Here is a 12,184-nt window from a genome sequence, read left to right as displayed (position 1 = left end):
CAAAACCCTGTCTTCAACCCCACCCCATCACCAAGCCTGAGGACACAGAAAGGTACCACTGTACCTGGGTCCTCATGTTTGCAAAGCAAATACTTTGTTGACTTAGCCATCTCCCCCAACCTCTCAAATTGTTTTCTGTCTGTTCCAAATGCTCTAGGCTCCAGCACTGAGTCCTGGACATGTCACATCAGATACTTTACTTTTCTTTCTTTCTTTTTTTTCTAGACAGGGTTTCTCTGTAGCTTTGGAGCCTATCCTGGAATTCATTTTGTAGACCAGGCTGCCTTCAAACTCACTGAGATCTGCCTGCCTTTGCCTTCTGAGTGCTGGGATTAAAGGTGTGTGCCACCACTGCCCAGCTCACCTAGGTTATCCAGCTTAGATACTTTTCTCATAGCTACACCCAATCTCCTGATACAGATAAATCAAAGGGAGGAACATTTATTATGCTCCCGATTCCAGACAATTTTTCACTCCATAGCTACTTGGCCTCAATGTGATTGGACAGGACACCACTGCAGTGGGGACATTTGCCCTCAATGAGACTGGACAAGATATCACTGCAGTAGGGGCATCTGCTCTCAATGTGATTGGACAGGACACCACTGCAGTGGAGACATTTGCCCTCAATGTGATTGGACAGGACACCACTGCAGTGGGGACATTTGCCCTCAATGAGACTGGACAAGATATCACTGCAGTGGGGGCATTTGCCCTCAATGTGACTGGGCAAGATATCACTGCAGTAGGGGCATCTGCTCTCAATGTGATTGGACAGGATATCACTGCAATGGGGACATTTGCCCTCAATGTGACTGGACAAGATATCACTGCAGCGGGGGCATTTATCAAAAGAACTTCTTCACCTCAGTGATGACCACAGGCAGAGAAAGAAAGCCAGGGACGGGGTACAGGACAGCCTTTACAGGGGACACGCTCCCATCCCACATCTACTTCTTCCAGCCAGGCTTCTGTAGACCAGGCTTTCAAAACTTGAGCCTTGGGGACTTTCACACTCAAACCACGGCATTAGGCCCCACATTTGCATCACAATTTTGTGGAAACCTGGCAACTTCATTGCCATCTTTGAGCTCAAGAAAAATAGGATGCCAGGACCTTGCTTTCCAATTGGCTGACCTCACTCTTGACCCTGTTTACACAGAGAAAACGTAGGCATCTGGCCAAATTCAGTACTAAAGAATTTTGCTGCAAGAGTGTTGAGTTTGATTTCCTTTTTCATTTTACATGAAAACAGTTGGCGCTGATTCTAAGTGTTTTTAGGAAGTCAGTTAAAACATCAAGACGTAGCTGCAACTCTTTTATGAAATGTCATCTTTTGTTTTGACCTTGCTTGTGCTTAGATACGGAAACTTGTGTGATGTGGCTGTGGGGTGTTGAGGTGGCTTAAGTCATTGCAATTCCCAGTGGAAGTCAGGGAACTCTGAGTCAATGGTTCATTTCCTATTTTATTAAGCCAAGGACTGCCACTGAGTATATGGCTGGTATAATATGACTCAGGTTAGGAACTGAGCCTATGGAATTTGTTTCCTGGCCAAAAGAACTAGAATTCAATTGCTACCAGAGTTAAGTTAGAAAATGTACACTTTCACCTTCATTGTCGCTGTTCCTTTTAGATTTGTGGGGACTGTGAGATTGAATTTAAACATGGTAGCATGGATTCTAGTTACGCAGAACTAAGAGACCCTTTGGGACTATTGCCTTGCATTCTCAGCTCTGCTCCTGCTCAGTGGGTGACCTTGGACATCACATTTCTGTGGATAGCCTTGGAAGAGACCATTGCACACTCACACTCAATCCCAAGATGAAAAAAAGAAACTCCTTTAGACACTGACTTTACTCCCATGAGCTGCCCGTCATCTGTGGATTTATTCCTTTATCCAGTTGTTTGTATCTTAAAGTATAGCCTTTCAGGGCAGCACCTCCAGGTGCAGGCAGCACATTACCACAGTGATTAAAACGGATAGAAACACAACAAAGCAAAGCAGTGACTGTAGAAACAGCACAGATTATATCTTGAAATACTAGAATGCCGTAAACCTTTCAAAAAAGACCATTCACCTCATTAGACTAGCAGGCACACGTGCACAGAGAAGAATCTTGGTAGAGGCTTTAAGGGATCATAATTAGCAAACTTGTGGTGACAGGGACCAGGTCAACCTCCCCTTCCCAGCCCAGGCTACGCTCTGCTCACCTGGAGAATGGTTTGTTTTACAGCCCGTCTTAATGTGTCTCTTCAGCCAGCAAGCATTTCAGAGGACTCAAAAGCCTCTTTCTTTCCCAGAGGCTGTAACTGGAGTTCTCGTTGTACATTACATGGCTTAAATGGCCGTTGATCATGCTTAAGTACTGGAAACAATCAAAGGACCATGACCTCGGAGAACATTCTTCCAGCTGAGTAGGAAAACCCTTGTCAAGCATCTCCCATTCCCACCCCACCCCCAGCCCCGTCAGCTTGACGGTCTCCTTACACAGCATTGTGTCCTCTCTTGTCCTCTCATGTGCTTTAAGTAAGACCTTATAATTCTTAGCCTCACGGGTGCCACTTGTCATTCTAGTGTAACCTGTAGCTTTAAACAGAATCATGTGGGGATCAAGCAGTGCAGGGAACAGCAGGACTGTGGTTGTCGGGTTTTCTAGCTTGAGAGAGCTTGGGAAGCCACCAGCAGGGCACACTGTACTCATTCATGGAAGACATCACTGTCAGCAGCACAAAGCCCTGTCTTAGGAAGCCCACCTTAGTATACCAGTGTCACTATACGTCCATTCTGGCCAGACTTTCCTCTCCCGCTCCAGACAGACAGCCAACTATTTTAAGTGCTCCACACCCAAAGCATGTCACACCCCAGTGCCTTCACATGTGCTGACCTTGTCCTTCTAGCTTCAAAAGTCCCCTATCCCATCTAGATTCATAGGGAGATAAATGTTCCCTTCTCCACCTTATCTAGGTACTAAACATTCTCAACTACAAGTACCTATGCCCTGTTTGAGTCAATCTATTAGACTGACGCCCCACTTGTTTTGGGGCTCCCTATAAAGAGCCTGTCAAAAACAAGCAATTAACTAGAGGGGCTAAAGTGTGTCTTTCCTGGAATTAGAACTCTGCTTCCATCCCAGTCCCACCATTTTCCAAGTGAGTCATCTGAGCCTCTATTTTTTCTTCTGTAAAATGGGGCTAACGTGAGACTCTCTGCAGGTCGCTCATTCAGAAACGTTCACTTCCTGCTGCTTCTAGACATTTCTCTATGCTATGAGGACAGAGAACAAAGACCTATTTCCTAGAGACTGCATGATGCTCAATGTGATATAGACAAGAACCAATTAAGATTTATGATTTTATATGATGATCTTTGGTAAGTGTTGGAAGGGTAAGGCAACAATGGAAACAGTTATCTATTTCAGGAAGGACAACCTTCCTGGGAAAAGTGACTTTGATCAGAAACCTTCTCCATAAGGAAGAGTTTAACCGTAAAATCCGGAGAGCAAAGACTCTCTTCTAGGAGTGATGAAAGGGTGCCACTGAAGAGGGAAGGCATGGGCTGCAGGAGGGAGCAGCGAGGGCCCATTACACAGGAGCTGGTCAGCCAGGGCAGCCACTGGGTTGTCATGAGATGGAAGATTTGGGTGGAGCAAGTGATCTGAGTGATGGTGAGGTGCATTGTGGGGAAGATGTGCAAATGCCCGATTGTTTAGATGATATTTTAAAGATTGCTCCATCTATGACCACACTACAACTGTAGGGCTGAGAAAGAGAAACGGAAAGGCTACAGAAAAGCAGACCTCAAAAAGGTGGAAACCACAGGCCACCAGGGCCTGCACTCAGTACTTGAACATAGCTGCATGGCAGACATTGGCTCTCAGATGACAACTGGCAATCCCAGTCTTGGGTTATCCTTATCAACACAGGATATGCACACCTTTTCATGACAAGACACCCGTGACTGACCCTCGGGTTCCTCAAGGCAGAGGAAGGATGGCAGGCTATAAAGAGGCTGTGGACGTGTGCAAAGGTATCTGACAGTGAAGGGATGTCCATTTGGTTTTAAAATGGTCTGTCTGAAGTTTCCTATGAGAATCTCAGGAGTGGTGTTCATTTCCCACGTTCCCTAGCATATCTGCACACCCATTTCCGCATAGCCTGGGAACAAGACAACGCTCAGCGTGTTCTACCACAAAATACAGCGTACGGGGTTAGGGTGAGGACTGAGAGAGGTTCCGGGTTAGGGGGAGAACTGAGAGAGGTTCCGGGTTAGGGGGAGAACTGAGTGTGGTTCCAATTCTTCCAAGTTACTGATACTCACTCACTGGTTACCAGGTAAGTGTTTACCATCACTGGGGACACAGAAAGTAGGGGCAGCTGGGTGTCGGTAAGAGGAAGGGAAAATGTAGATATGAAAAAGACCTAGCTAGCAAGGATATGTCAACACAGCCATGTCCTGGTGAGGGGTGAGCCTGCTCAAAAAGAGAAACTTCCTGATGCCACAGAATGGAGTTGCCCCAAGTCAAGTCCTAAATTCAAAAGAGAATTCTCTAGAACAGTTCCTATAAACCCATACATAATTCTCTGCCAAGTGCTCAGGAGGAGTAGCCCCCTAAGTCAGCGAGGCTCATTTCAAAGCCTCTTCTGCTCGAATGTATTTAAAGACTCCATTTTTGCTAGTGAAAATCCTTTGGGGGCACAATGCTCTTTCTAACCATGAAGCTGTGATCATTCTGGGATTTCCCATCAAAGAGCAGATCACCGGGCTCAGTGCAAGCTCTGCTGGGAAACTAAGGCCGGCTGAGGCCCTCAGCTCGCCCTTCCACGTTCCCACTGCTCTTTTCCTAAATAGTTTCACACACCTGATGAGGTGCGTTCCCCACTCTGCCAAGAATGAGTGGAAAAGAAACCTCTGGCAATTCTCGTGGCATGAGCATAGGGCAACTAAAGATTTTATTAGCCTACCATTGAAAGACTTCCTGGTTTCCTCCAGGAAACGCTTTGAAATTGCCATTTTTTCAGCACTCGCAAAGTCTTTAAATGGTGTCTCTGCTGCAGAAGAAAACGGCAGGGGGAAGCGAGCACCTTCTCGACTTCCATCAGTGGGATTCCCCTCTTCCTTATAAAGTCACTCTGCCTCAATGGCCCTTTCCAGCCATGAGCATACTTTGATGGTAGCTGATATGCATGAGGACAATGCATCTAGGGCCAGCTAATTCAGCTAGTCCAAAAACCCCATCACACCAGAGGCAAGCTGAATGTGGTGCCAGGGTAGCCCCTGAAATGCCTTCTTTCTGTTAAGGTTTAAGGCCAAAGTCAGATGTCAGAGTTCTAATGACCTGCCCCCACCCAGGGTGAGTGGCTCCTACTTTGTCCTCAGGGGCTAAACATCTTGTCTTGAATCCCACCTAGCAAAGCCCTAAATAGATGCATCAGCCTCTCAAGTCTCTGTGATTTCTGTCCCATCCTCTGTCTTCATACAGAAAGCAAGCGTTGTAGGGAATGCTAAGGAGAAGGTGGGAAATAGAAACAGAGAAGAACAGAATGTCCTCAAAGAGTTTAACCTAAGTAGGAGGATAAGACACACACACATGAAGCCCTCATGACTCCCCACATCAGGTATGACGACAGCCTCCAGGCCCTTATTTCCAAAGTCTCTGTGGCTCAGAGGGTGTCTTGTTCCGTTTCCCTTATCCCACCTGTCTCATGCTTAGATGAACTTTTTTCATCAGGGACTAAGCCATTCTCCTTTCCCCGCATTAGACTCTGAATGCACAGCAAACTGAGCCCGAGGTGGTACAAGCTCGTATCTTAGACGATGGGCTAATGCAGATTCTAGTTCTCGGTCTTCTTCCTTTCTTAGCTGCTGGGCATCCCAAGGGGAATTTCTTTACCCCTCTTTACCTCTACTCTGTCACCTTTGGAGTGAGATTGACCGTACCTACTGCACAGGGCTCTTTTGGAGGACTCCCAGGGTTGGCCCACCGGAAAGGCTGAGTGATGCCTGGCATGTGGGCAATGCCCATGACTGTCCTGCATTCGGAAGGCTGTCGTATGCGCTGCACTGCTGTTTCTCCAGGGCACAGGTGCTGTTCATATACCCTGGGCCCACACATCTGCAGCTGGACATAAAGCAGCCTATATAAACTTGCGAGTTCAATGTTGAACAAGAAAAGAATTGAATAAATGATTAATTTACAGATGAACAGACCTCAGTAAGGACACAGAAGGTCATGGGTATAATAGCAATAGCTCTGGGCTCTCAAACCTAAGAAACTGAGTTTAGCCAATAACGTGACCTTTACCCATCAAGTGAGTCCCTGAGTCCTCTTAAACAGTTACCTTCCTGAACTGGGTATGGTCTGGTCCCGGGGGCTGAGGTGCCTCAGACCAGTGGCTGGAAACTGGAGACCAGTCTCTGCTCAAGAACCATGTGCCTTGATGGCACTCTCCAGAGAGGGACTGGAAATTTGTTTCTAACATCTTCAACAGGAACTCCTCAGACTCCCCTGTACCTGGCAAAGGTTTGGGAATGACTGGACCAGACTAAAGCAGACGTCCTCCAACACTGTTTTTCCATATCACCCCCACCATCCCATGCAAACTCACACAAGTGTGTGCACACACATACAGCCCAAGGGGTATTCTAAATAACTCTCCGTGCTGTCCTGAAAACACAGTACCTCAGGTGCTTCCAACCCCAGCACTAACCCTAGCTCCATGAAGGGAGTGAAGAACCCAGGCCGCCACGCTGAGGAGGCTGGGCTCCTGGCTCCTGTCACCTCCCCAGCACACACGTGACAGGCGCAGGATGGATCACCAGCTCCCCTCAAGCCAAGCTGCTTGTAAACTGTGATGGACCTGCTTAATTGTTTCGCCTGCATAAGCACATTTTGCTTCATCCATTTGTCAAGCTGAGGGGAGGCTGCTTTATAAAAGGGGATTTAATTAAATGTTTTGTCCCCGCCTGGCCTTTCCCTTCCGTATCTGCATGAGGCTTGTGTCATATTTTCCCTGGAGGGCAGGAAAACAATTTAGTCAAAATGAAGGATCCATTGATTTACTATTGAAAAAGGAAATGCCAAGCTAACAGCTCCCCTCTATAATTTCCTAGTGACCGTAAGAGAGAGCCCAGTCATTTAACTTAAAGGCAATGTGTTTCCCAGTCCACCTGGCTCTTCTGTCTTCTGAACGGTACATGCTGCTAAGTTTATAGTCTTGCTCAATAGGAATTATTTTATGAACACCCATTAGAGCGATTTTTCTTCAGTGAACAAAATAGGTCTTTCTAGTGAGTAAAACCCTTTCATTGTTTCCACCTCCAGTTTGGTGACTGAGGTCAGGAGTCAATTTTTTCCCCAAGACCCTAACAGGGAGGTCACAGCCTGTTCCTGTCATCCGACCGCAGCTCTCCCACAGGGTATAGAATTCAACGTGCCCTACTTTCCTGCCTGCTAAGCTGCCTCGGGCCTCAACTGTTCTTCTAGCAGATAGCAGATGCTTTCTGGGTTAAAATCTCAGATCCCTAGATGATACAATGCCACCGAGCTTCAAGAGACGCAGCATGTCTTCATCTTCTGACAGAGCAAACTATGACAGGCCCTTGCCGGTGTCCCCTGCCTCCCCCTGCCACCCTGGGTCTACTGATGGCTCTCTTGGAATCCGAGCATGTCTGGCCAAGAATGAGATAGGTCTAGACGTAACCCGCTTCAGTTTGAGGGAAGGGGGAACTGAAAGGGAAAGAGGGAACATAGGACTGGAATCGGGACAACGTGACTTGCCACAGGACCGTGCGTGTCACCTCTGGACTCTTTAGTGTCCCTTCCAACCCCAATAGTCTGGGATCCATTCCCACTATTGCTACGGAGAAGTCACTGTGTCCAGGGGACTAGGGAGGAAGTTGGGAGTGCTGCTGACGTGTGGCTCAGGAGTGGCAGAAGCAGGCAGAATTGAGTTTTTAACCAAACAAACATGATATATCAATAGTGAGAGTCTCACCAGGGAGATTTAGTACCCTGCCCGCTCTGGAAGAAGGAGGCATGAAGGTAGACCCATGCAAACGTGTTATTCTTCCCAGGATGCTCATGCTCCTGTGATTAGAATATAGTCCACTAGAAAGCACAGCTGCTGACCTCTGGATGGAAGCTGCTCAGCCAGAATGCATTTACACCTAATTGGCCACAAATTACAGTACACAGAGAGGAAATGTTTTGTTGTGCAGCGTTATATGAAGAACCCTGGCCTCCCGTAGCCCCACCTCCTTCTACACTGCAGTGGTCTACAAAGGGACCATTCCCTTGCCTTCTTCACTCTGCCTTTGACAACTTACTGGACCAAGCTGGAAAAGACGCACTGGAGATGACAGTAACTCACCTCTCAGCTCCTGGGGGACTGAGTAGAGCTGGTGGGAGCTGTTTTGAATTTATAGCACTTTCTATCCGAAGACCTGAAGTTGCTTTATTACCATGCACCATTCACTCCAGTGGTCACAGGGCTTGGTTTCTTTGTTTGCTTGTTTATCTGTTTGCCACGCTTATTGGGCCTTGGACTGTATATGCTATTCAAGTGCACGGCCACTCAGTTACGTTCCCTTCACCCCAGCAGTCTAAAGTTGCTGTGTGGGCAGTGGTGACCAGCCAGGCTCATTCTACTGCTAAACACACTCATAATAATGTTTCTTAGGTGAGGGACCAGCTCATTAGTAGTTAGGAGGGTGAGGAGGTATGCCTGGGCAGGGGCTGTGGGCCAACCCTGCCAGCAGCAAGACTCCTCAGTCCAGCCCGCTCCTATTTTCCTTGGTTTCCAGCTGCTCTGCTCTTTCCTGTGCTTAGACTTCCTGTCTGTCAGCCCCTTCTAGTATAGCACTAGACAGCAGGAAGGGCCTCCCACCAGCCCTGGGAGAACTTGGAGGAGATGCCCATAGGGGACCTCGTGGTCATAGCACGATGAGATGACAAGAAAGAAAAGTGACAGGATGTTCGTCCATGAGTTCATCAGCTCTCAGGAATTACAGGAGATTCCAATCTAGTGAAAGCTAAGCAAGGGTCTTCCGGGATAGCCTCCAAAGCTTTGCTCTCCTTTTCAGCTCTGCCCTCCCTCCTGTTCTTCTTTCTTAAAATTCAGCCCCTCACCCGTCGCCCACCGACCCTCAATCTATCTGCAGAGTCGGAACTGTGTCTGCTTTATCATTGTAGCATCTGTCTTGATTCTCCAGGAGAGCCACCTTGAGATAGGTACGAGGCCCTGGTGTGACCTTGAAATATCACTTTAATTAAGTGAAATTAAGTATGTGGGAGGTTTCATGGTGAAAGCTGCCTTATTATTTATTATCTTCTTATTGGATCCACTTGAAAGATCAAAAAACAGGTCGTGGGAGACAGTTACTTATTCAAAGCCAGACAGGCAATAAACTATGGTGGCTAGGTCCTGACCCCGAGTCCTTCTGCAGCACATCGCCCCCTAGTGATGAAGAGAGGAAGTGAGACGACACTCTCTGAAAAGCGGTCATGCAAAGGTCCAGAAGATGCAAGCCATTGGAACTTCGGGGCCACTGAAGCTGAAGGGTTAAAACAACCTCTCTACTTGCTAGTTGCTCTTAGTAAAATTTTCAGAGAGACCCATTCCAATTCCAAGAATATGTAGATGCTCTCAAGATTTGGAACAGGACAGGACAAGCGAAAGAAACAAATAAGCAGGATATAAATTAATTGTTTTCTGGGGTGTGTTTCAGAGCGAAACTTCCTGTGTTATTCTCTACTCTTGGTACCTGGTGCTTAAAGGGTTAGGAGACATCCCGCTTTCGTGTTGTCAGCAGACATCAGTTCATCTGGCAACTGTGATAAATCAAGGGCCAGTGTGAAATTGGACACTAAATGTATTGGACGTTATTATAAAAAGAGAAATTGGATAATTTCTACTCATTTCTATCTGAAAATGAAAAACCGCCAGGGTAATGAATCTCCTTGATCTGCTGAAATGCCTCTGGGTTATAAAGTACTTTTCCATCAGCGAGATAAGCCATCAAAACACACAATGCAAATTTGTGCACAGAGATATTACTAAATAACAGTAAATACGCATCCCTGTTGTCTAGAGGGATAACCCTCTAAAAGAACCAAGGGATCATCGAAAAGCACAGCTTCGGCGTGAAGAGGGGCTCTTGTTGGTGGGAACTTGAAGTAAAAAGAAAGAAATCTATAAAATCGTTACGTGAATGGTCCACTCTCTATAAAGACAGGAGCCAACCATCGAGATAGATTCCTATGATGGAGCCCAGATAGATTTGCTTTAGAAGGAAGATCGAGCCAAAGGCGCTATTTAAATAGTTTCTCATCATCTGAGTTAACCTCTTTCTCATTGTTAAGGTCAAAGCAGAGAAAGGTACACCACTAGCCGGGCTCTAACCTCAATCCCAGATCTAGGGGATGGTGTTGATCTCATCAGAGAAAGTCCTGAACCCAAGGAAGGGAAGTGACATCAGTGGTGGGATAACATTCAGACATGATCATCCAGGCAGCCATCATTCTTGGAGAAAAACTCAGAAGAATTACTAAAACATCTTTCTTTATAAATAAGGAACCACTCCAGTCTGGAGCCACCTGGTTACCTTTTTTTATTTTTATTTTATTTTTGGTATAAATTGGGAGTATAATCATAATGAGAAAGCCCTCTAGAAGTCACATTTTTAGTCCTTCTTCCTATATTTGATGAGTTACCATTTACTCAGTCCCATCTGGCCTGCTGGATGAAGAGACAACAAACCCAACTAGTGATCTTCTAAGGCCCAGGTCCCAGTGCATACCTCCACTATTGAGAGGATTCCCACAGAGCAGGTGCTCAGGACCAAGTTAGCCTCACATGAAACAACCCACATAGATAAAGGATACAGGTATATGTGTGTCGAGTATTTGAAATAACTCATGTAACAATAAGAAAGGCAATACAGGAAGTGAAGAAAGGAGAGGAGAAAAGGGGGAGGGGAGGGGTACAAAAGCTTGTCCTCTGGGAGTTTTTACTATAACAAGAGGAGATAAATCATAAGAAAATAACATGATAACTATGCAAATTATATATTAGATAAGAGAAGTAGAAGAGCGGGCGCGGGGAGATAGAGGGTTAGGACTGTGAGGTTGGAATGTGACCTGAAGTACGGTGACCGAGGGATGCCTCAATGGTAAGGTGTCTCTTGGAAAAGACTAGAAAAGGAAGAAGGAAGGGCATGCCAGCTGAAGAACATGTTTGCACCAAACTTATGGGCAGTAGTGTCTCTGAAAAGTCCAGCCCTGTTGCTGGAGCCTTAGTGAGGAGGAGAGTGGCTTAGCTAATGGAGAAAGAAAGGGGGTGGAGCTTCCTAGGGTCTGATGAGACATTAAGACAGGACCCTTAACTGGAGAAAAGCTGTGTTGGGCTGGAGGCATCAAACAGCTCTCTGAAGAAGAGGGATGTGAGCTAGCTGGTGTTATAAAGATATCTGTGCTGCATCCTGCAGAGAGGCTAAGGTGGAGGCCAGGAAGCCATGGCATCAATCCAGGCAAATCCAGATACTAGCCACACTTTGAGTGCTGTCTCAGCACAGAAAACACTGGAGCCCAAGGCAAAGTGTGGGACTAGATCTTCCAGGAAGGCTCGCCCAGAGTTGTGACCTGTGTCCCTCAGAGCAGTGGTTTAGAGGAGGGAAACGGGTGAGATCGGATGCACTGGAGGCACCAGATGGTAGGAGCCTGGAATCTCGGGGCTACTGTTTGATATGAAACTAGGAAATAGCCCAGTACATGGCCCAGCAAATGTGTCTTGTCTTCTGTATTATGAAATCTGGACTCAACATCCCAGAACTGATATAAAAAGATGAGCAATAAAGGTGTTTGCTTGAACTTTTTCTGGTACCCACGGTTGCTTGTCCTGGTCCTAGGAGGACTACCACATGTAGATTCAGAAAAAGCAGGAGATGGAGGGTGACAAAGAAAGAGGGGAAGAAGCAAGCAAGGGAGGAAAGAAGATTGGAAGGGAAGGAAGCAAAAGAGTGTTTGGTGAATCGCCCCATTTTTCTAGCCAGGAAACAAAATCTACTCAAAGCTCCGACCCAACATATGTCTGCTTATGCGTGTCTGGCCCAGCTGGGCACGTGACCATCCTTGCTTAGAAGGGGTTCAGCACAGGGGTGGCTCTGGTGGGCCAGTAACCCAAACT

General features: G+C 46.7%; 1 protein-coding gene and 1 pseudogene across 3 annotated transcripts in view; one reads left to right on the top strand and one right to left on the bottom strand.

Moving 5' to 3' along the window:
* Slc9a9 (solute carrier family 9 member A9) overlaps nucleotides 1-12,184 on the top strand; it is a 546,122-nt gene that overhangs the window by 377,520 nt on the left and 156,418 nt on the right. The window lies entirely within an intron of this gene.
* LOC142845719 (large ribosomal subunit protein uL5-like) overlaps nucleotides 1-12,184 on the bottom strand; it is a 31,930-nt pseudogene that overhangs the window by 19,495 nt on the left and 251 nt on the right.

This window comes from Microtus pennsylvanicus, chromosome 3 (genome assembly GCF_037038515.1).
Source record: "Microtus pennsylvanicus isolate mMicPen1 chromosome 3, mMicPen1.hap1, whole genome shotgun sequence".
Classification (NCBI taxonomy): domain Eukaryota; kingdom Metazoa; phylum Chordata; class Mammalia; order Rodentia; family Cricetidae; genus Microtus; species Microtus pennsylvanicus.
This window is presented reverse-complemented; position numbering and strand designations above follow the sequence as displayed.